The following is a 23,427-nucleotide window of genomic DNA, read 5'->3' as shown; positions in this document are numbered from 1 at the left end:
ATGTGAAGAGATGACTCATTGGAAAAGACCTGGGAAAGATGCTGGGAAAGATTGAAGACAGGAGGAGAAGGGGATGACAGGGGACGGGATGGTTGGATGGCATCACTGACTCAATCGACATGAGTGTGAGCAAGCTCCAGGAGATGGTGAAGGACATGGAAGCCTGGTTCTTGCAGTCCATGGGGTCACAAAGAGTCAGACATGACTGAGTGAAAGAGCAAGAAGTAACCCATGCCCACAACTGTAGCAGAGCTTTGCAGGAGCAATTGGACAGAGAAAAGTACATAAAACAAAGATGCTTTTAAATTCACTGACTGAGAGAACCTACCAATGACAGAAAATTAACAAACAAGAAACAAAGAGAGGGTCTTACTGGGAGGTGGCCTCTGGGGCATTTTGTCCACCCCAGCCCAGCTCTTCTCTCAAGGGGGCCAGTGGGAACCTCAAGCCTGAAGTGGGGACACAAAACAAACAAGTCATGGTGAAAAAGGTGACCCAACAGGGAGTCTCTTGGATGTAAAAGGACAGGAGTGTAGGTATGAGGACTAAGGGAGAGCAAAAGGGAGGAGGGACAGAAAAGACTGAAAAAACAGAAAGGGAGCCATTGCCTTTTCAACCCTTGCACTCTGCGGGTGTCTATTTATTCAGGCACCAACCTGCAGGCTTCCAGAAAGGGCCAGTGAGGGAGGGAGCACCCTGTCCACTGCCCACTGGGGTGATCAAGCCCAGAAACCAGCCCCTTGTACATCGGCTGTGGGCCTGCAGCCCAGAGGTGGGATTCTCACCTACGCATAAACCAGCATATAGATATCTGCCACTTTACTGAGTTCCCAACGGGACTTCTCTTGGCGGCAGGAAAATAGAAGTGAGAATATTGGTATGATCAGATGTCTAGCCACTACCTAATAAGTGGTTTGAACCTCTATCGTTCTCACAAATCTCCTATGAGGCAGAACCTGCTGGACCAAGACCTGCAGGGTATGAGGTGGGTCTCTCCCACCACCTTGTCACCCATCAAAGTGAGCCATTGACAGCCAGAGGGAGCTTTGTCTCCTAAGCTGGGAGGGGTGATGCTGTCCTTGCCGAGGTCCACTCTCTCAGAAGGATAAGACAGAGAGAGGAGAAGTGGAGAGATAATAGATGAGGGAAAGGGACAAAGGGTGAGGGGGAGCGCGATGCCTGAATGAGGGCCCTGAGGCCCCCAGGGGCCAGGAAGGCAGACCAACCAAACTGGTGACTCTGAGCTGAGGTTCAGGCGGCCACTTGTCACCACAGAGAATTTGCACACCGAGGTCACAGAGATGCCCAGATGCTCTGGCAGAAAGGGGACAGTAGCCCTTCATGGTTGCCACAGAGTATGTTAACGACCAGGCTTCTTGGCCTCAGTTCAGTTCATTCAGTCGCTCAGTCATGTCCAACTCTTTGTGACCCCATGGACTGCAGCACGCCAGGCCTCCCTGTCCATCAGCAACTCCCAGTGTTTACTCAAACTCATGCCCATTGAGTCAATGATGCCGCAGGGGCAGGGGCTCTGGGTTCTGCAGACTTGGGTATGCTTGGTGCTGCAGACATGGGTATTGCATAACTCCTCTTGGTGGAGGTCGCCATTAACCCCACCAAAGAGCTGCCAGAACGTACACAGGACTGGGGAAATAGACTCTTGGAGGGCACGAACAGAACCCTAATCGATAGAAGTGGATAAGAGGCCAGATAAGAAATTTAGGCGAGGCTTCACTGGGACACGTGCTGCAGTGTGAGGGCGCAGGCACAAGCAACAGGTTTCCTTGCTCATTCCCTTGGGGGGAGGGCGGTGGGGGAGGCAGGCTGGTCCCTTATATGGGTGAGGGTAGGGGCAGGTCAAGGCTTAGGACCTGAGGGATGGCTTAGGTGGTCTGCCCACCGTCGTGGCAGTGTCCTGTGCAGGGATCATACCCCGCACCCTGCTTTTCCAGTTGGGTGTTTTATCTTTTCATTCATAATTAAGCCCAACTTGGCATGCATGCAGTTATTTTCAGTCCCTCATAATTTCTTTGTATTTTGTTGCTGGAGGAGATCACTGTCCAGGTGCAAGCACTAGAGCGAAGGTCTACAGATCCTAGGTTTCAAGTCCCAGCAGATCTCACTTGCGCTGCTGGACATGTTTCTCATCCACGCTTTCCTCTCAGGCTCAATGGAGTCCATCGGGCTTTCCCATGGAGCTGGTGGATTGCACACTTTCCTGCCCTTTCATACTGTGTCCACCCTGGCAGATTCACTTCTCTGAGCCTTGGATCCCCTCCTCTACCACCTGCCTTGGAAGTTCTGGACTTTCTCTTTCATGCCAGGTGGGCCAGGCCTTTCTCCAGGCTTCCAAGACCCATCCTAGTGGGAGATCAGCAGCATCTCCCTGGCCTTGCTAAGTCCTGTGACCCCTAATTGTGAGCTCTCCCTTCTCCAGCTTTGGGTTCTATGCTCATCCTGCTATCCACTGTGATCCTGCTTCTTCAGGAGCAGCCTCCAAAGGCTCCCCATCTCTCCTCAGGACACTCGGAGACATTCTCACAGTCCTCTGTGTTTAGGCCTCTCCTTCTGAGCTGGCCTGGCCCGCCTCTGGAAAAAATTGTGTCAGTTCATGCTAGGTGTAGAGCTTTTGAATAGAGTGGAGACAGGCATATCCAGGGCCGTGTGGTTTTTTTGCCTGATCAAGGCTTCCTCCTCTTCCTCAGCCAGTACCTGGGGTGTGTTTGGGGTGGTGGGGCAGGCGGGGCCATCCTGCTGTGTCAGCCCAGCCCTGCAGCCTTACTCCGCTCTCACATAACTGGGGGAGGAGCCTATGGGTCTTTTTCTCCCAACCTCACCCTCACTGTGTTTTGCCTTCACACATGCTCACTCTCTTCCCTATAATTTGACCATCAATCCTCAGCCCAGACCTGGACAGCCATGGTGTGAGGTTCAAGGCCAGGTGGACGGAGAGGTTTTTCTCTCCTATGACTGTGGTCTTGCTAACATCACATTCAAGAGTCCCCTGGGAGAATTCTGGAGCTGAGGTCCCTATCATTTTCTGAAAATTAGAGGGGAGCCTGGTTGATATCATATTCAAAAGCAGAGACATTACTTTGCCAACAAAGGTCCGTCTAGTCAATGCTATGGTTTTTCCTGTGGTCATGTATGGATGTGAGAGTTGGACTGTGAAGAAGGCTGAGCACCGAAGAATTGATGCTTTTGAACTGTGGTGTTGGAGAAGACTCTTGAGAGTCCCTTAGACTGCAAGGAGATCCAACCAGTCCAATCTGAAGGAGATCAGCCCTTGGCTTTCTTTGGAAGGAATGATGCTAAAGCTGAAACTCCAGTACTTTGGCCACCTCATGTGAAGAGTTGACTCATTGGAAAAGACTCTGATGCTGGGAGGGATTGGAGGCACGAGGAGAAGGGGACGACAGAGGATGAGATGGCTGGATGACATCACTGACTTGATGGACGTAAGTCTGAGTGAAGTCTGGGAGTTGGTGATGGACAGGGAGGCCTGGCGTGCTGTGATTCGTGGGGTCACAAAGAGTCAGACACGACTGAGCAACTGAACTGAACTGAACTGAACTGGTTGATATATCCCCTAAAAATGTATTGGAGATGATCATTCTGAACAGGACTAACACTAACAACAACCACCAAAAGGGATGGTAATGAAAGGCTGTCTTGACTCCTGATGTCTATTTTTATCTTTTGTTCTTTCTTCATTTCCATCCGTGGACCAGAGCTCTTCAGTTTGTACTGTTTATGCAGTTGGGGAGGCTCCCTTTAGTGATCATTTATCTCTTACTGAGATTAAAGGTAAAAATAAAATATGTTTATAATATCCATATTATAAGTATATATTTATATATAAATATATATGTATATATATTAAAATGGTGGATCGGGGCCTTCCCTGGTGGCCCAGTGGTAAAGACTCCATGCTTAGACTGCTAGGGGTAGGGGTTTGATCCCTGGTTAAGGAACAAGATCCTACATGCCTCATGGCACAGCCAAAAAATAAAAATGATGCATCTTAATTTCTATCCTGGGAAACTAAATTTTAAACCTTAAACTTTAAATATTAAAACTAAAAAATTAATACAGTCCATTAAAGAAAATGCAGCAGTATTCATTAAATTAGAAGTTCAAGGTGACATGAGGAAACAGAGTACAGATTCAAAGGCAGAAAAAACCATTAGTTCCTCAACTACATGATGAAGTGTTTGAGGCAAATGTTGTATTGTCTTCAAGTTTGAAATGCATCAAAAAATAAGATACATTGATCTTATAAAGATACAAACCCTCCAGCACCATGATCTTGGACTGCCTCCCTATAGAACTGTAGAAAAACCTGTGTTTGTTGGGTAAGCCATCCAGTCTGTGGTCCTTTGTATGGCAGGACCAGCTGACTAGTATAGGCTCCTGTGCTGTGCTGGGCCTAGCTGCTCAGTCCTGTCTGACTCTTTGTGACTCCACGTACTATAGCCCTCCAGGCTCCTCTGCCCACAGGGATTCTCCAGGCAAGAATACTGGAGTGAGTTGCCAGGCCCTCTTCCAAGGGATCTTCCCAACCCAAGGGTTGAACCTGGGTCTCTCGCATTGCAGGTGGATTCTTTTACCATCTGATCCACAAGGGAAGCCCAAGAATACTGGAGTGGGTAGTCTATCCCTTCTCCCAGGTCTCTTCCCAACCCAGGAATCGAACCAGGGTCTCCCGCCTTGCAGGTGGATTCTTTACCAGCTGGGCTACTTGGTGAGAGGGTAACAGGCAGGAAGGCCAGGGTTCTCCAAATGGAGGAAATAGCCTGCAAGTGTCAGACATTTTATCTCTCTTAAGCGGCAGGAGGAAACAAACTAGCAATATTTTTTTCCTTCTCTTTACAAATTTAAAGGGAGGTTTCTCTTAAAATACTGTGTTGCCATAATGACACCTGGTTTCACCTGAAGTTAGCTATTCTTGAGCCTAGAGATAACCAATGCCTTTTCTTATGGAAATGTTCGTCTTAAGCTACGCTAATGTACTATGCCTTTACCCCAAGTCTGTCTCCAAGTTGGTTCCGCCTCTTGGCCCAGAAGCTACTTGACAAACCAGTATGGATATTGTTCCCTAATCTATGTAAATGAAACTATTTGTATGGTGGTCTGCCCTTCTTCAAGATTCAAGTTAATCATTTTATGGCCCAGGATAAACCATCTGGCGCCAAGACTATCCCAAAATGCATCTTATGGGTGAGGGCCTGGTGCCATTCTGAATTTTAAGACATTCCTTTCTTTCATTAACAGACTGCTAGTGACTATATAACATCCAGCTGAAGACTAGCAGGCGGGTACTCTTTCTGCCCCCTTCTGACGCCTATGTCAGAAGCTTTTCTATCTCCTTTATACTTCAATAAAACTTTATTACACAAAAGCTCTGAGCGATCAAGCCTCGTCTCTGGCCCGGATTGAATTCTTCTCCTCCGGGGGCCAAGAATCCTGGTGTATTCGCGTGATTCAACAACAACCTTTCATTGGGAGCCAAATATAGGCTCCTACCCTCCTACAGAGACTGGGAGATGCCAGCCCTATCTCCTTTAATACTTCAGATTCAGAGATGGCTCCCAAGGCCCACACTCTAGAGCCTGCAGGCCTTAACTGCCGAAACCAATACCGTGACTACTGAACCCCACATGCCCAAGGCCAGTGCTCCACAACAAGAGGAGCCACCCCAATGAGAAGCCCAAGCACTGCAGCTAGAGAGGAGCCCCTGCTAGCTGCAGCTGGAGGAAGCCTGCCCGCAGAAACATAGACCCAGGGCAACCAAAAAAAAAATCTGTAAACAGATGCCACTCCAGTATTATTCCCTGGGAAATCCCTTGGACATAGGAGCCTGGCTGGCTACAGTCCATGAAGTCTCACAGAGTTGGACATGACTTAGGGACTAAACAGCAGCAACAGCAAAGGAAGTTATATCTTGTTAGATAATACACAGTAGAAAAGCTCATGTCACATAGACTGGCAAATTAGTATCCTTCACTGACTCCTTCTCCACTAGGTGTATAGCTTGTCTTAGTTCTCATTCTTCCTTTCATCTGGGTGGGCTTGGTCATAGAGTATGCTAGCATATTTAAGTAATAAATGGCCTTAATAAGTCACCTTAAGAGAAAGAAAGAAAGAGATGGCTCCCTGGGCTTTGAGAAAACAGTCCTGAGTTGTAAAACTGGTAAGAGAAAAAGTGACAAGATTTTGAAGTAAAATGTTCTAAGAAAAGGTAAGTTAGAGGCCTAGAGCCTGGAATGAGGTCAAACTTCATCTCAAGTTTCAGTTCAGTTAAATTGCTCAGTCCTGTACGACTCTTTGCAACCCCATGAATCGCAGCACGCCAGGCCTCCCTGTCCATCACCAGCTCCCAGAGTTCACTCAGACTCACGTCCATCGAGTCAATGATGTCATTCAGCCATCCCGTCCTCTGTCTTCCCCTTCTCCTCCTGCCCCCAATCCCTCCCAGCATCAGAATCCTTTCCAGTGAGTCAACTCTTCTCATGAGGTGGCCAAAGTACTGGAGTTTCAGCTTTAGCATCATTCCTTCCAAAGAAATCCCAGGGCTAATCTCCTTCAGAATGGACTGGTTGGATCTCCTTGCAGTCCAAGGCATTCTCAAGAGTTTTCTCCAGCACCACAGTTCAAAAGCATCAATTCTTCTGTGCTCAACCTTCTTCACAGTCCAACTCTCACATCCACACATGACCACAGGAAAAACCATAGCCTTGGATAGACAGACCTTTGTTGGCAAAGTAATGTCTCTGCTTTACAATATTGCTATCTAGGTTGGTCATAACTTTCCTTCCAAGGAGGAAGCGTCTTTTAATTTCATGGGTGCAGTCACCATCTGCAGTGATTTTGGAGCCCAAAAAAATAAAGTCTGACACTGTTTCCACTGTTTCCCCATCTATTTCACATGAAGTGATGGGACTGGGTGCCATGATCTTCGTTTTCTGAATGTTGAGCTTTAAGTCAACTTTTTCACTCTCCTCTTTTCCTTTCATCAAGAGGCTTTTTAGTTCCTCTTCACTGTCTGCCATAAGGGTGGTGTCATCTGCATATCTGAGGTTATTGGTATTTCTCCTGGCAAGCTTGATTCCAGCTTGTGTTTCTTCCAGTCCAGCGTTTCTCATGATGTACTCTGAATATAAGTTAAATAAGCAGGGTGACAATATACAGCCTTGACGTACTCCTTTTCCTATTTGGAACCAGTCTGTTGTTCCATGTCTTGTTCTAACTGTTGCTTCCTGACCTGCATACAGATTTCTCAAGAGGCAGGTCAGGTGGTCTGGTAGTTTAGTCCAGCTAAAAGAAGTATTAAGGTTACCCTGGTCACACTTCTCAAAATAAAGCCAGTGGAAACCACACAGCAACTCACATAAGGAAGAGCCATTGCCTTCTCCCAATAGTCAGGATAAAGGAGGTCAAACCAAAGTCTCCAGAATGTCAATAAGATACTGACTAGCAAGTGATCATGATGATGATAATGATAAAAATAAAAGGTGAGTTTGATTCTGATATTTGCACAGACAAAAAAATGTGGGTTGAAACTTCACTTCTGTGTTAGAATAGAGGGATATTCCTCTATTATAAAACAGTAATAATAATAGGAATATTATAATATTCCTCTATTATAAAACAGGAATATCCTGTTCCCTGACAATATTTCAGCCCATAATTTTACCATCTATTGATGATCCTGGACTGATAACATATTCATTAACACTAGAAAATAAGCAGTAACTGAACATGTATTCATTCAATAAATATTTATTGGGCTCTTGCTGAGAAATGGGAACTTGGCAGGCACGGAGACAGCAGCTGCCCCTGTTGAGCATCTCCTCACACAGTGTGGCCAGGATCTCTCTCTCTGTGTCAACCACACTCTTCATCTGAACCATGGAGCACAGTAATTGAGTTCAGTGACTATTTCCTCAATTCATCCCACAAGGATGGCATGTGGCCAGAACCAGTTTTAGATGTCTGGATGCGAAGTTAATTCACTACACACTGGGAAATTAACTCCATACAGCAGTTCTTCCAATTAACTAGATTGATGAAATCAGATGGAAGGGGGTTCAGTTATTTTGAGAAATCATTTTCTAGGTGTTGAGTATAGACCATGGGAAAGTTTATGACCAGGGGAGTCCAAGCCAGAATTCCCTCTTCTCCTCCTGCTTCTGTCACACCTGAGACAGGCTGGGACCCAGACAAAGGTCTCATGAAGCATAAAATGCAAAGACACTATAAAGGGAGAAAAAGTGCTGCATGTATGCACAGTTGGGACAAATTATGAGCAACAAGATACAAAAAGATCAAACCCCAGCTGCCATTACTGAGGTGTTGGGAGCAAAAGCAAGGCAGTGTGTATAAGCCAACACACCCACGGGGTGGGCAGACCACCTAAGCCACCCCTCCTGCCTGACCCACGGATCAGCCCCCACCCTCACCCCACATAAGGGACCAGCTTGTTCCCCTCAGGATAGAGTGAGGGAACTTGTTTTCCTTCCCTCAAACTGTAGAAGGAATTCCGATGAAAGAGAGTGGGACCCTATGGTCCTTGCCCCACCATGTCCTCAGCCTGCCTTTTGTCCATAGAAAAGCTTTAGCCACACACTAAGCTTAATCAGAGAAGTGAGAAAATGCAGAAACTAAGGAAAATAGTCAAAGGAGACCAAATAAGAATAATGTAGTCATTAAGTGTAGTCAAGGACTTTGAGGTCCTTCTCAAGGGCTATTGATAATATTCTGAGCTCTATCCTGTGAACTGTCTTATAGATACATAAATTCCCACCGGTTGGAAGAAATTAGCTACATGATGACCAGACTGTAGCCATGAAGTAAGCTGCCACAATTCCAAGAATTGTCCTCAAGGAGATGAGAACAAACCAACCACGGAACCAAAGATTAATTGTCCTTGAAACAATCAAGATGACTCTGGTCAGACCATCCATGACCAATTTGGAGATGACTGTCAGAGCTGACTGTGCTGTTTCTGCATGCAACCCCGTCCCTCTGTCTATAAAAGTTCTTGCCCACTGATTGTCAGTTGGGGAGAGTCAGCCTTTGGACAGATGTCCATCCTTCCCACACCCCGCTCACCTCCATTTGTTGTTTAGTCACTAAGTGTGTGACTCTTTGTGACCCCATGGACTGTAGCCTGCCAGACTCCTCTGTCCATGGGACTTTCCAGGCAAGAATACTGGGGTGGGTTGCTATTTCCTTCTGCAAGGAATCTTTCTGAGGCAGGGATTGAACCCAAACCTCCTGCATTGATGGGTGGATTCTGGGCAGATTCTTTACCACTGAGCCACCATGGAGGTCCCCTACCCCCTTCCCCTCCACCATTGCTGGCATCCAAAATAAGGCAAACTTTCCTTTCCATCAACGTGACCTCTCTAATGGTTTTTGAGCAGGAAGCAGCCAGACCCTAGTTTCAGGAACACCAATAAAACCTAGCCTGAATTTCTTGTCTGGCCTCTTATCAATTTCTATCAGTTAAATAACCGAGAGGAGGTACCCCACGTCCATGGTAAGGAGCAGCGGCTGTGCTTTGCTGGAGCAGCCATGAAGAGATACCCCACATTCAAGGTAAGAGAAATCCAAGTGAGACCATAGGCACTGAGAGAGGGCATCAGAGGGCAGACAGACGGAAACCACAATCACAGACAACTAGCCAATCTGATCACATGGACCACAGCCTTGTCTAACCCAGTGAAACCAAGCCATGCCGTATGGGGCCACCCAAGACAGGCATTGACGGTGGATTCTGGGCAGATTCTTTACCACTGAGCCATCATGGAAGTCCCCTACACTCTTCCCCTCCACCATTGCTGGCATCCAAAATCAGGCAAACTCTCCTTTCCATCAACATGACCTCTTTAATGGCTTTTGAGTGGGAAGCAGCCAGACCCTAGTTTGGTCATGGTGGAGAGGTCTGACAGAATGCGGTCCACTGCAGAAGGGAATGGCAAGCCACTTCAGTATTCTTGCCTTGAGAACCCCATGAACGGTATGAAAAGGCAAAAAGACAGGACACTGAAAGATGAACTCCCCAGGTTGGTAGGTGCCCAACATGCTACTGGAGATCAGTGGAGAAATAACTCCAGAAAGAATGAAGGGATGGAGCCAAAGCAAAAACAATACCCAGTTGTGGATGTGACTGGTGATAGAAGCAAAGTTCAATGCTGTAAAGAGCAAGATTGCATAGGAACCTGGAATGTCAGGTCCATGAACCAAGGCAAATTGGAAGTGGTCGAACAGGAGGTGACAAGAGTGAACATCAACAGTCTTGGAATCAGCAAACTAAGATGGACTGGAATGGGTGAGTTTAACTCAGATGGCCATTATATCTACTACTGTGGGCGGGACTCCCTTAGAAGAAATGGAGTAGCCAGCATGGTCAACAAAAGAGTCTGAAATGCAGTACATGGATGCAGTCTCAAAAATGACAGAATGATCTCTATTTGTTTCCAAGGCAAACCATTCAAAATCATGGTAATCCAAGTCTATGCCCTGACCAGGAATGGTGAAGAAACTGAAGAGTGCTATGATGACCTACAAGACCTTTTAGAACTAACACCCAAAAAAGATGTCCTTTTCATTATAGGGGACTGGAATGCAAAAGTAGGAAGTCAAGAAACACCTGGAGTAACAGGCAAATTGGGCCTTGGAGTACAGAATGAAGCAGGGCAAAGGCTAATAGAATTCTACCAAGAGAATGCACTGGTCATAGCAAACACCTCTTCCAACAACACAAGAGAAGACTCTACACATGGACATCATCAGATGGTCGACACTGAAATCAGATTGATTATATTCTTTGCAGCCAAAGATAGAGAAGCTCTACACAGTCAGCAAAAACAAGACCAGGAGCTGACTGTGGCTCAGATCATGAACTCCTTATTGCCAAATTCAGACTGAAATTGAAGAAAGTGGAGAAAACCACTAGAACATTCAGGTATGAACTAAATCAAATCCCTTATGACTATACAGTGGAAGTGAGAAATAGATTTAAAGGACTATATCTGATAGATATAGTACCTGATGAACTATGGACGGAGGTTCATGACATTGTACAGGAGACAAGAATCAAGACCATCCCCAAGAAAAAGAAATGTGAAAAAGCAAAATGGCTGTCTGAGGAGGCCTCATAAATAGCTGTGAAAAGAAGAGAAGCAAAAAGCAAAGGGGAAAAGGAAAGATATACCCATTTGAATGCAGAGTTCCAAAGAATAGCAAGGAGAGATAAGAAAGCCTTCCTCAGTGATCAATGCAAAGAAATAGAGGAAAACAATAGAATGGGAAAGACTAGAGATCTCGTCAAGAAAATTAGAGATACCAAGGGAACATTTCATGCAAAGATGGGCCCGATAAAGGACAGAAATGGTATGGACCTAACAGAGGCAGAAGATATTAAGAAGAGGTGGCAAGAATACACAGAAGAACTGTACAAAAAAGATCTTCATGACTAAGATAATCACGATGATGTGATCACTCACCTAGAGCCAGACATCCTGGAATGTGAAGTCAAATGGGCCTTAGGAAGCATCACTACAAACAAAGCTAGTGGAGGTGATGGAATTCCAGTTGCACTCTTTCAAATCCTGAAAGATGATGCTGTGAAAGTGCTGCACTCAATATGCCAGCAAATTTGGAAGACTCAGCAGTGGCCACAGGACTGGAAAAGGTCAGTTTTCATTCCAATCCCAAAGAAAGGCAATGCCATAGAATGCTCAAACTACCACACAATTGCACTCATCTCACATGCTAGTAAAGTGATGCTTAAAATTCTCCAAGCCAGGCTTCAGCAATACATGAACTGTGAACTTCCAGATGTTCAAGCTGGTTTTAGAAAAGGCAGAGGAACCAGAGATCAAATTGCCAACATCCGCTGGATCATCAAAAAAGCAAGAGAGTTCCAGAAAAACATCTATTTCTGCTTTATTAACTATGCCAAAGCCTTTGACTGTGTGGATCACAATAAACTGTGGAAAATTCTGAAAGAGATGGAAATACCAGACCACCTGACCTGCCTCTTGAGAAACCTATATGCAGGTCAGGAAGCAACAGTTAGAACTAGACATGGAACAACAGACTGGTTCCAAATAGGAAAAGGAGTACGTCAAGGCTGTATATTGTCACCCTGCTTATTTAACTTCTATGCAGAGTACATCATGAGAAATACTGGGCTGTTAGAAGCACAAGCTGGAATCAAGATTGCCAGGAGAAATATCAATAACCTCAGATATGCAGATGACACCACCCTTATGGCAGAAAGAAAAGAAGAAATAAAGAGCCTCTTGAATGTAAAAAAGGAGAGTGAAAAAGTTGGCTTAAAGCTCAACATTCAGAAAACTAAGACCATGGCATTTGGTCCCATCACTTCATGGCAAATAGATGGGGAAACAATGGAAACTGTGGCTGACTTTATTTTTCTGGGATCCAAAATCACTGCAGATGGTGATTGCAGCCATGAAATTCAAAGATGCTTATTCCTTGGAAGGAAAGTTATGACCAGCTGAGACAGCATATTAAAAAGCAGAGACATTACTTTGTCAACAAAGGTCCATCTACTCAAGGCCTTGGTTTTGCCAGTGGTCATGTATAGATGTGAGAGTTGGACTATAAAGAAAGCTGAGTGCCAAAGAATTGATGCTTTTGAACTGTGGTGTTGGAGAAGACTCTTTAAGAGTTCCTTGGACTGCAAGGAGATTCAACCATGCATCCTAAAGGAAATCAGTCCTGGGTGTTCATTGGAAGGACTGATGGTGAAGTTGAAATGCCAGTCCTTTGGCCACCTGATGCAAAGAGCTGACTCATTGGAAAAGACCCTGATGGTGGGAAAGATTGAGGGCAGGAGGAGAAGGGGACGACAGAGGATGAGATGGTTGGATGGCATCATTGACTCAATGGACATGGGTTTGGGTGGACTCCGGGAGTGATGGAAAGGGAGGCCTGGCATGCTGCGGTTCATGGGGTCGAAAGGAGTTGGACATGACTAAGAGAATGAACTGAACTGAACTGAAATATTCCCAGTGATTTTGGAGGGAGAGCAGTGAGTTGTCCTGAAGAGAGACCTTTCTTCCCTAGACAGAGATTGAACCTTGGTAGCCTGAATGAAAACCCCGGAACCCTAGCCACAAGACCACCAGGGACTAGAGGCTAGAAGCAAAGTGGCCCTGGTTCTTTCCCCCATTTGAAAGGAAGAATGTTTCAAGGAAGCAAAAACCGTAAAATAGGTACAAAGCTTATTATTAGAGACACAGCACAATGTTTGAGAGAGAACACAGAAAAACTGGCTGTTTGTTTAAGACAGAAGCAAGGCAGAAATAAATACCCAGAGAGAAAGGGCATGGGCATTGTCTTTAATGAGGAGGAGTACAGTATGTCACAAGCTCTTCAGAACACACACCGGAGAGGAGTGTGGGCATCCTGAGGGAGGAGGAGCTCAGTATGAAGGTGATGTAAATTACTTATGTAGGACAGTCCTTCGGGTCTTTGTTTACCTTTGGCCAATTATCTTGTTTCTTTCTTCACACCTGCCTGGTCCATGGAACCTCCCCAAGATGCATGTGCTGTAAGGCGAGCGTGGAGAAAAAGAGAATGAGCCAGGAATTCAGGCAGAGAAAGGTTTATTATAAGAAGAAAGAAAGCAAGCAACTGGATTTAGAGAGAAACTGGTGCTCTCTTTTTACAGCCAACCCTTCTTATACCCTATCGATGGGAAATTGTTCCCCAGAGGGAGGGGGCCACAATTGATCTTTAGCCCACAGCTGGGGTCTTGTGGTCACTTAGTGAAAGGGTTCTCATGGTCGGGTGGTCAAGGAGTCTTGAGAAACTGGCACCAGCAGGGAAAAACAGGATATCACCTTAAGGAAGAAACAGGATGCGCATCAGGGCAATGTGGCCACTGTGACTTCATCCCTTGTTTGTCAGGTCACCACAATGGGCCATATTTTAACTATACAATAAGGGCCCCTTGTGAACCCTAACTTCCAGCCTTTTTGATATAGGATAAGTGAAGAAGAACTGAAGAGCCTCTTGATGAAAGTGAAAGAGGACAGTGAAAAGTTGGCTTAAAGTTCAACATTCAGAAAACTAAGATCATGGCATTTGGTCCCATCACTTCATGGCAAATAGATGGGGAAACAATGGAAACAGTGGCTGCCTATTTTTCTGGCATCCAAACTCACTGCAGATGGTGACTGCAGCCATAAAATTAAAATACACTTACTCCTTGGAAGGAAAGTTATGACCAACTGAGATAGCATATTAAAAAGCAGAGACATTATTTTGCCAACAAAGGTCCGTCTAGTCAGGGCCTTGGTTTTTCCAGTGGTCATGTATGGATGTGAGAGTTGGACTATAAAGAAAGCTGAGGGCTGAAGAATTGATGCTTTTGAACTGTGGTGTTGGAGAAGACTCTTGAGAGTCCCTTGGACTGCAAGGAGATCCAACCAGTCCATCCTAAAGGAGATCAGTCCTGGGTATTCATTGGAAGGACTGATGTTGAAGCTGAAACTCCAATATTTTGGCCACCTATTGTGAAGAGCAGAATCACTTGAGAAGACCCTGATGCTGAGAAAGATTGAGGGCAGGAAAAGAAGGGGACGACAGAGGATAGGATGGTTAGATGGCATCACCGACACAATGGACATGGGTTTGGGTGGACTCCGGGAGTTGGTGATGGACAGGGAGCCCTGGCCTGCTGCGGTTCATGGAGATGCAAAGATTCAGACACAACTGAGTGACTGAACTGAATTGATGATCTGTGCACAGAGCTCCTTCTGGTCCCTTCGTAGTATTGATGAACTGAAGTAGGTCTCTTCCCTACTGCTCTTGGCCCTTGAAGGACCAGCAGGTCCTTCCTTCCTTCTCTCTGGTCCCTTCTTACTATTGCTAAAGAGATGTACGTCCCTTCTCTACTGCTGTCTGGTCCCTTCTTACTCCTGCTGAAGGGAATTAGGTCCCATCCCTACTGCTCTAGGCCCTTGAAGGACTAGCGCTCTTTAAGACAGATCAGTTAACACTGGCAGGGTGGCCGGGGTAGGAGCTATTCATCTTTCAAGGGCTCGGGCCAGGTGGGCAGCAGCAAGTGGCCTAGCTTCCTTCTCCTGGGTGGTGGAGGTGGGCGCTCACAGTAGGATGGATGTGCAGGGCGGTCTCCCTGGGATGGGGATCCGGCAGGCTGCCGCTGGTACAGCTCGGGTCCGCTAGGCTGCCTGCAGCCCGGCCCCACCACCCCCACCCCTGCCCCCGGAACTCCCAGGCACTGTATCAGTGTTTGGGCTCGAGCTGTCCTGTCCTGGCAAAGTAGATTCTGAAGTTACGACACTAAATGCACCTCAACTTGACAGTAACTTCAAAAAGCTTCACATCTTAGAGTTGAAACGAAGGAAAAGTTGCCATCCAGAAATTGAGAAAGGAAAACTTCAGCCTTGGACAAAACTACTAGCGGAAGAACCCATTTATGATCCTGTACATGCAGCTCCAGCCGTGTCTACACGTGTGTTTTATATAAGCCTAGGGGTTTGCTGTCCAGTTATATTTCTTGTAATACTAGTATTAGCTGTTTTGCATGTTCATAGTGTGAAAAGGATTGAACTGGGTGATAGCATCAGCGCCAGCAGTAGTTCCCAAGGGCTGTCTCAGTCCCCGTCGTTCCCAGATGTCTCGGTATGTGAGAGGCAACACACCCAACAATACAACTCCCATCTCCAGTTATCTGACCTTGTGGCTAGAGGAGTGCAACTTGAGAAGTGTTGCTCTTTTGGAGGCCAGAGCTTAGGTGAATGATATCAAAATATCTACCCAGGGAGAGGAACTCAAAAGATATATTCTAAGAAGGTACCTTTTGGTGTACTTCCCATGGGGTTTATGTAGACGAAAAAGATCCAGATAAAGAGCAACAAGCATTTGTAAAAACAGTTAGAGATCGAGCTTCTGAAATTCAGGTGACTATGATGCTCTCTGAAAGTTATGAGCTATGAGATCTTCATCACAGAAATCTTCCTATTAGCCACGTGTGAACAGAAGAAGGGGAAAAGCCCATGGTGGATTGCCGTACATGTACTGGGGGTATCTTAAATTGTTTTTATGACAGTGCAAATATGTAGAAGCCGATAGTCAGCAGGAAACTTCTCAACAAAAGCTAGTTCACATGGCTGCTCAGATTGCCTGTGGAATGAGCTACCTGGTCAGAAAGAAGTCATCCACAAAGACCTGGCTCCTAGGATCTCTGTCATTGATGACAACTTCAAGTTAAGAGCAAAGCCACTCCCTCTCCAGAGTCTTGTTCCCCATGGACTCTCACTGTCTGGGGGACAACAAAAACACGGGATTGATGGATGGCTTTTGAAAGTCTGGTTAAAAATGAGTTCTCTATCCTTCCCTGGTGATCCAGTGGCTAAGACTCCACACTCCCAATGCAGGGGCCTGAGTTCAATCTCTGGTGGGGGAACTAGATCATGCATGCCACAACTAAGAAGTCAGCATGCTGCTACTAAAAGAGCCCACGTGTTTATGACTCTGGCCAAACGCCCTAAGTGGACATCTACCCGTTTGATGTGGGCCAGTACCTGAAAGAGGGTTATCAAATACCCCAGATTATCAACTGTCCTGATTTGCTGTGATGGCTTGTCCTGGGCCTTCGATCCAGAGGAGAGGTGGAGTTCCAGAAGCTGGCCCAGTGTCTCACAGAGGTCCATGCAGCTCTGGGGGCCTGTGTCTGACTCTCATCTCACAGTACCCCAGCATCAGGAGGAAGGTGCCTGTCAAGGCCCACTTGGAGCCAGCCAGTCACATACATCACCCAGAATCACAGAAGCAGATTTGTGTTCCAGAACAACGTGCCTTAGGAATGCTTTAGCATCTGAACTTTCTAAGACAGACTTACGGATATGGAATACTTTCTCAATATCACTTTTATTAGGTTTAACTAAAATGTTGTGTAAATTTTTTACACATAGTTGCCTTTGAGGTATAGGTATATTCTTACAAAATAGTTTTTATAATTGTTTAAACATACATATTAATCTTACTACCAACTGCTTTTTATTTTCTTAACTTCTGCAAGATAATGCACATGATTCACCTTTAAAGTTTAGCTTTCTTTCTTTCTTTTGGGAGTGATTTGTCTTCAACATAGAGTACTTTTCTTTAGGAAAATAAAAACTGTCCAGCAGTTATGGGCTAATGCCCGCCTCTCCTTTGCTGCAGAGTAGCTACCTTGGTCCAAAGTGCCATGGAGGAAACCACAGATGTGAGCAGAGGATAGTGGCCATATAACAAGTCTAGTGTCACATCTAGGCCAGCTTCTGGTGGGTCTTGTTTGTTCCCTGTGGCCCTGCTTATGCCAAAACACATAATCGCTTCCATCCTGTAATGGCTAGTCTAGCTGAACTAATGATTAGGGGTTGATGAGCCCATATCACGATGGTCAACTCTGACATTCCATGACCAGAGGCCTCATCTCTGCCAGGCCCCAGGAACATACCAGGAGCCACATTTAAATGGTGTGACTTTCTCCAGTGCAACACTCAGGGTCTGTGTTGTGAGCCTTCAAGTAGAAAATGGCACGTAGCACCTTTCTGGCCACAGATACCTCTGACATCATGAGTTCTGCTGGGTCATCTGCCCAAGAAGCAGCTCTAGCTGTGCTCATCGTTCGCCAGTTGTGACTGCTTTTGTGCTGGGACAGCAGGTTACAGCAGGGACCTGGGGTCTGTGAAGCCTAAACTATTTCTTCTGTACCATTTACAGGAAACCTAAGGCCACAGTGGTATTAAATGGAGATAGGATAGGGACCACACCCCTGCAGCCCTTGAGAGGTTGTCAGTTGGTACTTGTCTCTGTATTTCGTCCAGGATATTGTGTACATGTACTATTGGTGGATGGGAAGGTAGGGTCTGAAGTTTGAATCTGGAATTCACTAATATGGTAGCCTTCACCTCACAATAATTTACCAGCTACTCAGGTCTCAAAGAATGTCACAAGTCCAGGGAATGTGAAATGACCACTGTGTGGTCTGTGGACCCAGTGACAACCACTGTAAGCAGAACCTGGGACTGCTGTCCATTGATGGCCTGGTAGTCCAAGCATCGCTTCAGCAACTGGGGGACTATGATGATGCTACGCTTCCTGTGCCTGATATTAGGACCACACTAGGTGCAACGTGAATGTGAGAGTAGTTTCTGCTTCTGCAGGTTCACTTACCCCAGTGAATAACCATGTGGCTCTTTGGGAAAAATGGAAGGACTTTTGCACTAGATGTGGTGATGAAAGGGCCTTCCTCTTTAGAACATGGCTTCTTTCTCTGGTGATACCTTCTGAGAAGTGGCTCAGATCTGGAAAATGGGCCTGGATCAGGTGTTTGGTAGGGATGGCTGCCTTTGGCTTCCTGATCATCCAGCCTTGTGTTCTGTCTCTCTTTATTTCTTTCAATGGTACAGTTTGTATCTAGGTTCCTGCCCATCTGCTTGCCTTTAGGATCGCCCTGTGTTATGAGCCAGCATCATACTATCTGCACTCAGGCCCTGGCTGGCATTGAGACTCCCTAATCACTTTGACTCCTGCACCTACTTTTCTGCTGACCTAGAGCACCCCCACCTGGAATCTGATTTTTCCACAACTCCCATCCCCGTTCCTGATAGAAGCCCACAGGAACACCATGTCCTATCACCATCCCTGACCTTCTGCAAAAGTCATCTTTGAGCTATTGGATATGCTTCTCATCCACGCTTTCTTCTCGGGCTCCCTGGAGTCCATCAGGCTTTCCTATGGAGCAGGTGGACTGCACTCTTTCCTGCCCTTTCATACCGTGTCCACCCTGGCAGATTCACTTCTCTGAGCCTTGGATCCCCTCCTCTACCACCTGCCTCGGAAGTTCTAGATCTTCTCTTTCATGCCATGTGAGCCAGGCCTTTTTCTAGGTTTCTAAGACCCATCCTAGTGAGAGACCACCACGTCTCCCTGGCCTTGCTACGCCCAGTGACCCGTGATTAAAAACTCTCCCTTATCTAGGTTTGGGTTCTGAACTCATCCTCCCCACCCCCAGCCCCACTGGCTGTGATCCGCTTCCTCAGGAACAGCCCCCTCACCCTCTGTGTCTCCCACAGGACACTCAGAGAGAAGCTGACAGTCCTCTGGATTTAGGCCTTTCCTTCTGAACCAGCCTGGCCCATCCCTGGGAAACACATGTGTCGGTTAGTGCCACATGCAGAGCTTGTGAGCAGAGTGGAAATGGAGCATATCCAGGGTTGTGGTGTTTCTTGCCTGACTGAGACTTCATCATCTTCCTCAGTCGTAACTGGTGAGGGGGTGGGGTGGCCCAGCGGGGCAATGCTGCTCTGTCAGCCCAGCCCTGCAGCCCTACTCTGCTCTCACAGAACTGGGAGAAGAGGCCTATGTGTCTTCTCCCAACCTCACCCTCACTGCGGTTTGCCTTCACAGATGCTCACTCTCTTTCCTTTAACTTCACCGTCGATCCTCAGCCCAGACCTGGACAGCCGTGCTGTGAGGTTCAAGGCCAGGTGGATGGAGAGGTTTTTCTCTTCTATGATCATGCTAAGATCATATTCACAAGTCCATTGGGAGAAGAAGTGAAACCATAAAGGCCTGGGAAACACAGATCGAAATACTCAGAGACATCAGGGACCAATTGCTTGGCTTTACACTGGAGAAACACACAGTCACAGGTACGTTAGACAGTCCAAGTACAGGAGGAGCAGATTGGAGGCTTAAAAATACAGTTGGATATTAGTCCTTTCCTAGATGTCCAGTGGAAAGAGCAGCTATTGCATGAGAGACCAGGGCCAGATTAGCTGCGCCCAGTTGACATGGACCCAGGGGAGGTGGACCCAGGTGGGGCAAAGAATCTGTCAAGCCCAAAGGCTGAGCTCTTTCTTTCCCATGGTGGGAGCAGACCCTCTCACCCTGCAGGCCAGGATGACATGTCGCTGTGAGGATGACAGACACGTCAGTGGATCCTGGCAGTTTGGCTTGAATGGACAAATGAGCCTCCACTTTGATTTGGAGAATGGACACTGGAGAGTGGGTCAACCTGGAGGCAGATGGATGAAAGAGAAGTGGGAGAATGACAGAGCTGTGACCGACTTCTTGAAGAAGGTCTCCATGGGAGACTGTCGGGCTTGGCTTCAGGATTTCATGGCGTGCTGGGAGAAAATGTTGAAGACCACGGGTAAGTGAGAAGGGAGGAGAAAGTGATAGTCTTCTCATAGTGACATGGACCCACCCGTGTGTGTGTGTGTGTGTGTGTGTTTGAGAATGTGATCCATCAGAGGTGAGTTGTCCTGGGACAGCAATGACCTGGGGATGCTCTGTCATCCTCCTTCCTCTTCTACCCCCTGACGTCTCTCCTCACAGCACAGGCCTTTGGACGATTGAACATGGATTTTCGCTGGTCCCAAACCTGTAGACATCTTTTTAATTTCATGGATTTATTTCTCACTCTACCCTCTTTCCAGAATCATTTTTCAAATGTCACCAATCCTACTTCTGGAAATCTGTCAATACCACTTCTGCTGTCAGCTCCTGAGGACTCCATTTTCATGTCACCATCTCTATCTCACAGCAGGACTGAATGGCTGTGTTGGAAACCTTGTTCCTCCATTAGCTGTCAGAGCCCCCTGAGGACTGGGCTCCTCCCTTCCCCCCATCTCACCTGAGGATCTATCTCAGGGACCTCCATGAGATATGTGTAAACTGTCTGCAAAGTAGGGGTACCTGAGTCAGGGGGGCGAGGAGGCATCAGCTTAGTTTGTGGTCTGGACAAGGGCTTCACTCTGACACTCCTTGTAGCATCACCAACCACGGGCCCCTCTACCGTGCAGCCCACGGCCACAGCCATCAAGTCCAAAGCCTGGATCCTCCCGTGCTCCTCACCAGTTTCATCACAACTGTCTTCCTGGGCTGAGTCCTTTCCAGGAAGAGGTCCTGAGGGCAGAATTCAGAGGGAAGGCAGGGGTACAGGGCTGGAGTGAGGATGGGGAAGGTGAATCCCAGCCAACCCCTGCCCCTCACTGAACCTCCTCATCCTGGAAATGAGCAGGGGGATAAGACCCCAAATCACCTGAGAGCAGAACTCGACAAGCTCAGCCCTGAGTTCTGAGCAGTCCTCACTGTCAGGTGACATTGTGAAAAGGGAGGCGCCTTCACTAGGCTGAGGGCCTATTGATGCTTAAATGGTTCAGCCAAGTCCCCTGACTGAGCACAGACTGCTGGCTGGCAGGGCCCCGGTAGGTGGTGTGAGAACAGCAGGCACTCAGGGGGAGGGCAGGACTCACAGGTGCTGAGAGCAGTGTGGGGGCTCCACATGATGTGTCATTGGGGAGGGGACCCAACCAGGGGCCAAGATGAGAAGGGCCCAGCTCTCATCCCAGGAGGAAGAGGTGGGAAGGCCTTTGCAGACCCAACTCCAAAGGCCTGTTCTCGCAGGAAGCTGCCTGGGTCAAACAGGCAAGACAGGAGCCCCACAGCAGAGACTGTGGGAAGGGCTGAGGCCAGGCCTGTGCTCCTGGAGCAGCAGCAGTTCTGACTCCGCCTGTGGCCTGCAGGTCACCAGCCTCCTGGGGACCCAGAGCCTCCATCACTGAGCAGCCCTGCCTTGAGCAGAGGTGACTGGGGATGGTGGGCCTGAGCTGGGGTGAATGCGCCCAGCTGGGGGGACCAGGAAGAGATGGGGGTAGGGACCCTGGTCCTGAGAGCTCTGTGTGCTGCTGGCTCTGAGGCTGGAGGGGAGCAAAGGAAGGAGGTTTGCCTGCAGCCCCCCAAAGCTGTCAGGAAGCAAGGCCCCTCCTCCAGGGACCTGCTCCTTGGTCCTTTAGGCCCCCCTCGGGGAGGATCCGGACCTGAGTAAAGGGAGCAGATTGATTCCCCACTGGCTCCAGTCCTGAGCCTGAGCAGGGGGTGTCAGGGCCTGGGGTGACTCTGTGATGCAGGAAGGAAGGAGGAGGTGACAAGAAGCTGCTGGGCATGGGGTGGGGGTGGGGGTGGAGGACATAGGAGCCTCTCAGTGATGGTGGGGCTGGAGGGTGGGTTAGGGAGGGGCAGGCCCAGGAAATTGACAGGAGTTCCTCAGCCTCCTGGACCAAGGCCTCTTTCTTTTCTGCAGGTGATGCTGCTCCCAAGAAGCCCCAACAGGTGCTCTGTCAGCCTCAGGATTCAGTCTTTGCTTGGCTACCTTTGTTCTCCTTCTGTTCACTTTAGAGCCCGGAGAGCAGACCCAGGAATTCTGGAATTGAGCTGCAAGAGTTGCTTGTATATTTTTGAGATTAATTCTTTGTCAGTTGCTTCGTTTGCTATTGTTTTCTCCCATTCTGAAGGCTGTCTTTTCACCTTGCTTATAGTTTCCATTATTGTGTAAAAACTTTTAATTTTAATTAGGTCCCATTTCTTTATTTTTGCTTTTATTTCCAATATTCTGGGAGGTGGGTCATAGAGGATCCTGCTATGATTTATGTCGGAGAGTGTTTTGCTTATGTTCTCCTCTAGGAGTTTTATAGTTTCTGGTTTTATGTTTAGATCTTTAATCCATTTTGAGTTTATTTTTGTGTATGATGTTAGAAAGTGTTCTAGTTTCATTTTTTTACAAGTCGTTTGCCAGTTTCCCCAGCACTAGTTAAAGAGTTTGTCTTTTCTCCATTGTATATTCTTGCCTCCTTTGTCGAAGATAAGGTGACCATAGGTGTGTGGATTTATCTCTGGGCTTTCTATTTTGTTCCATTGATCTATATTTCTGTCTTTGTACCAGTACCATACTGTCTTGATGACTGTGGCTTTGTAGTAGAGCCTGAAGTCAGGCAGGTTGATTCCTCCAGTTCCATTCTTCTTTCTCAAGATTGCTTTGGCTATTTGAGGTTTTTTTTTTTTTTTTTTTTGTATTTCCATACAAATTGTAAAATTATTTGATCTAGTTCTGTGAAAAATGCTATTGGTAGCTTGATAGGGACTGCATTGAATCTATAGATTGCTTTGGGTAGTATACTCATTTTCACTATATTGATTCTTCTGATCCATGAACACGGTATATTTCTCCATCCATTTGTGTCCTCTTTGATTTCTTTCACCAGTGTTTTAAAGTTTTCTATATATAGGTCTTTTGTTTCTTTACGTAGATATATTCCTAAGTGTTTTATTCTTTTCGTTGCAATGGTGAATGGAATTTTTTCCTTAATGTCTCCTTCTGTTTTCTCACTGTTAGTGTATAGGAATGCAAGGGATTTCTGTGTGTTGATTTCATATCCTGCAACTTTACTATATTCATTAATTAGTACTAGTAATTTTCTGGTGGAGTCTTTAGGGTTTTCTATGTAAAGGATCATGTCATCTGCAAACAGTGAGAGTTTTACTTCTTCTTTTCCAATCTGGATTCCTTTTATTTCTTTTTCTGCTCTG

The 23,427-nt window shown here is 46.8% G+C and overlaps 2 pseudogenes; both read left to right on the top strand.

The window, feature by feature from the left end:
* The window catches only part of LOC133254160 (UL16-binding protein 3-like), a 115,213-nt pseudogene extending 92,801 nt beyond the window's left edge, over positions 1-22,412 (top strand).
* On the top strand, positions 945-16,992 carry LOC133254474 (tyrosine-protein kinase RYK-like; annotated as a pseudogene).
* Positions 22,413-23,427: the final 1,015 nt, after the last annotated feature.

Source organism: Bos javanicus, chromosome 9 (genome assembly GCF_032452875.1).
Source record: "Bos javanicus breed banteng chromosome 9, ARS-OSU_banteng_1.0, whole genome shotgun sequence".
Lineage (NCBI taxonomy): Eukaryota > Metazoa > Chordata > Mammalia > Artiodactyla > Bovidae > Bos > Bos javanicus.
The sequence above is the reverse complement of the archived record's forward strand: the minus strand, read 5'-3'. Positions and strand labels throughout refer to the sequence as shown.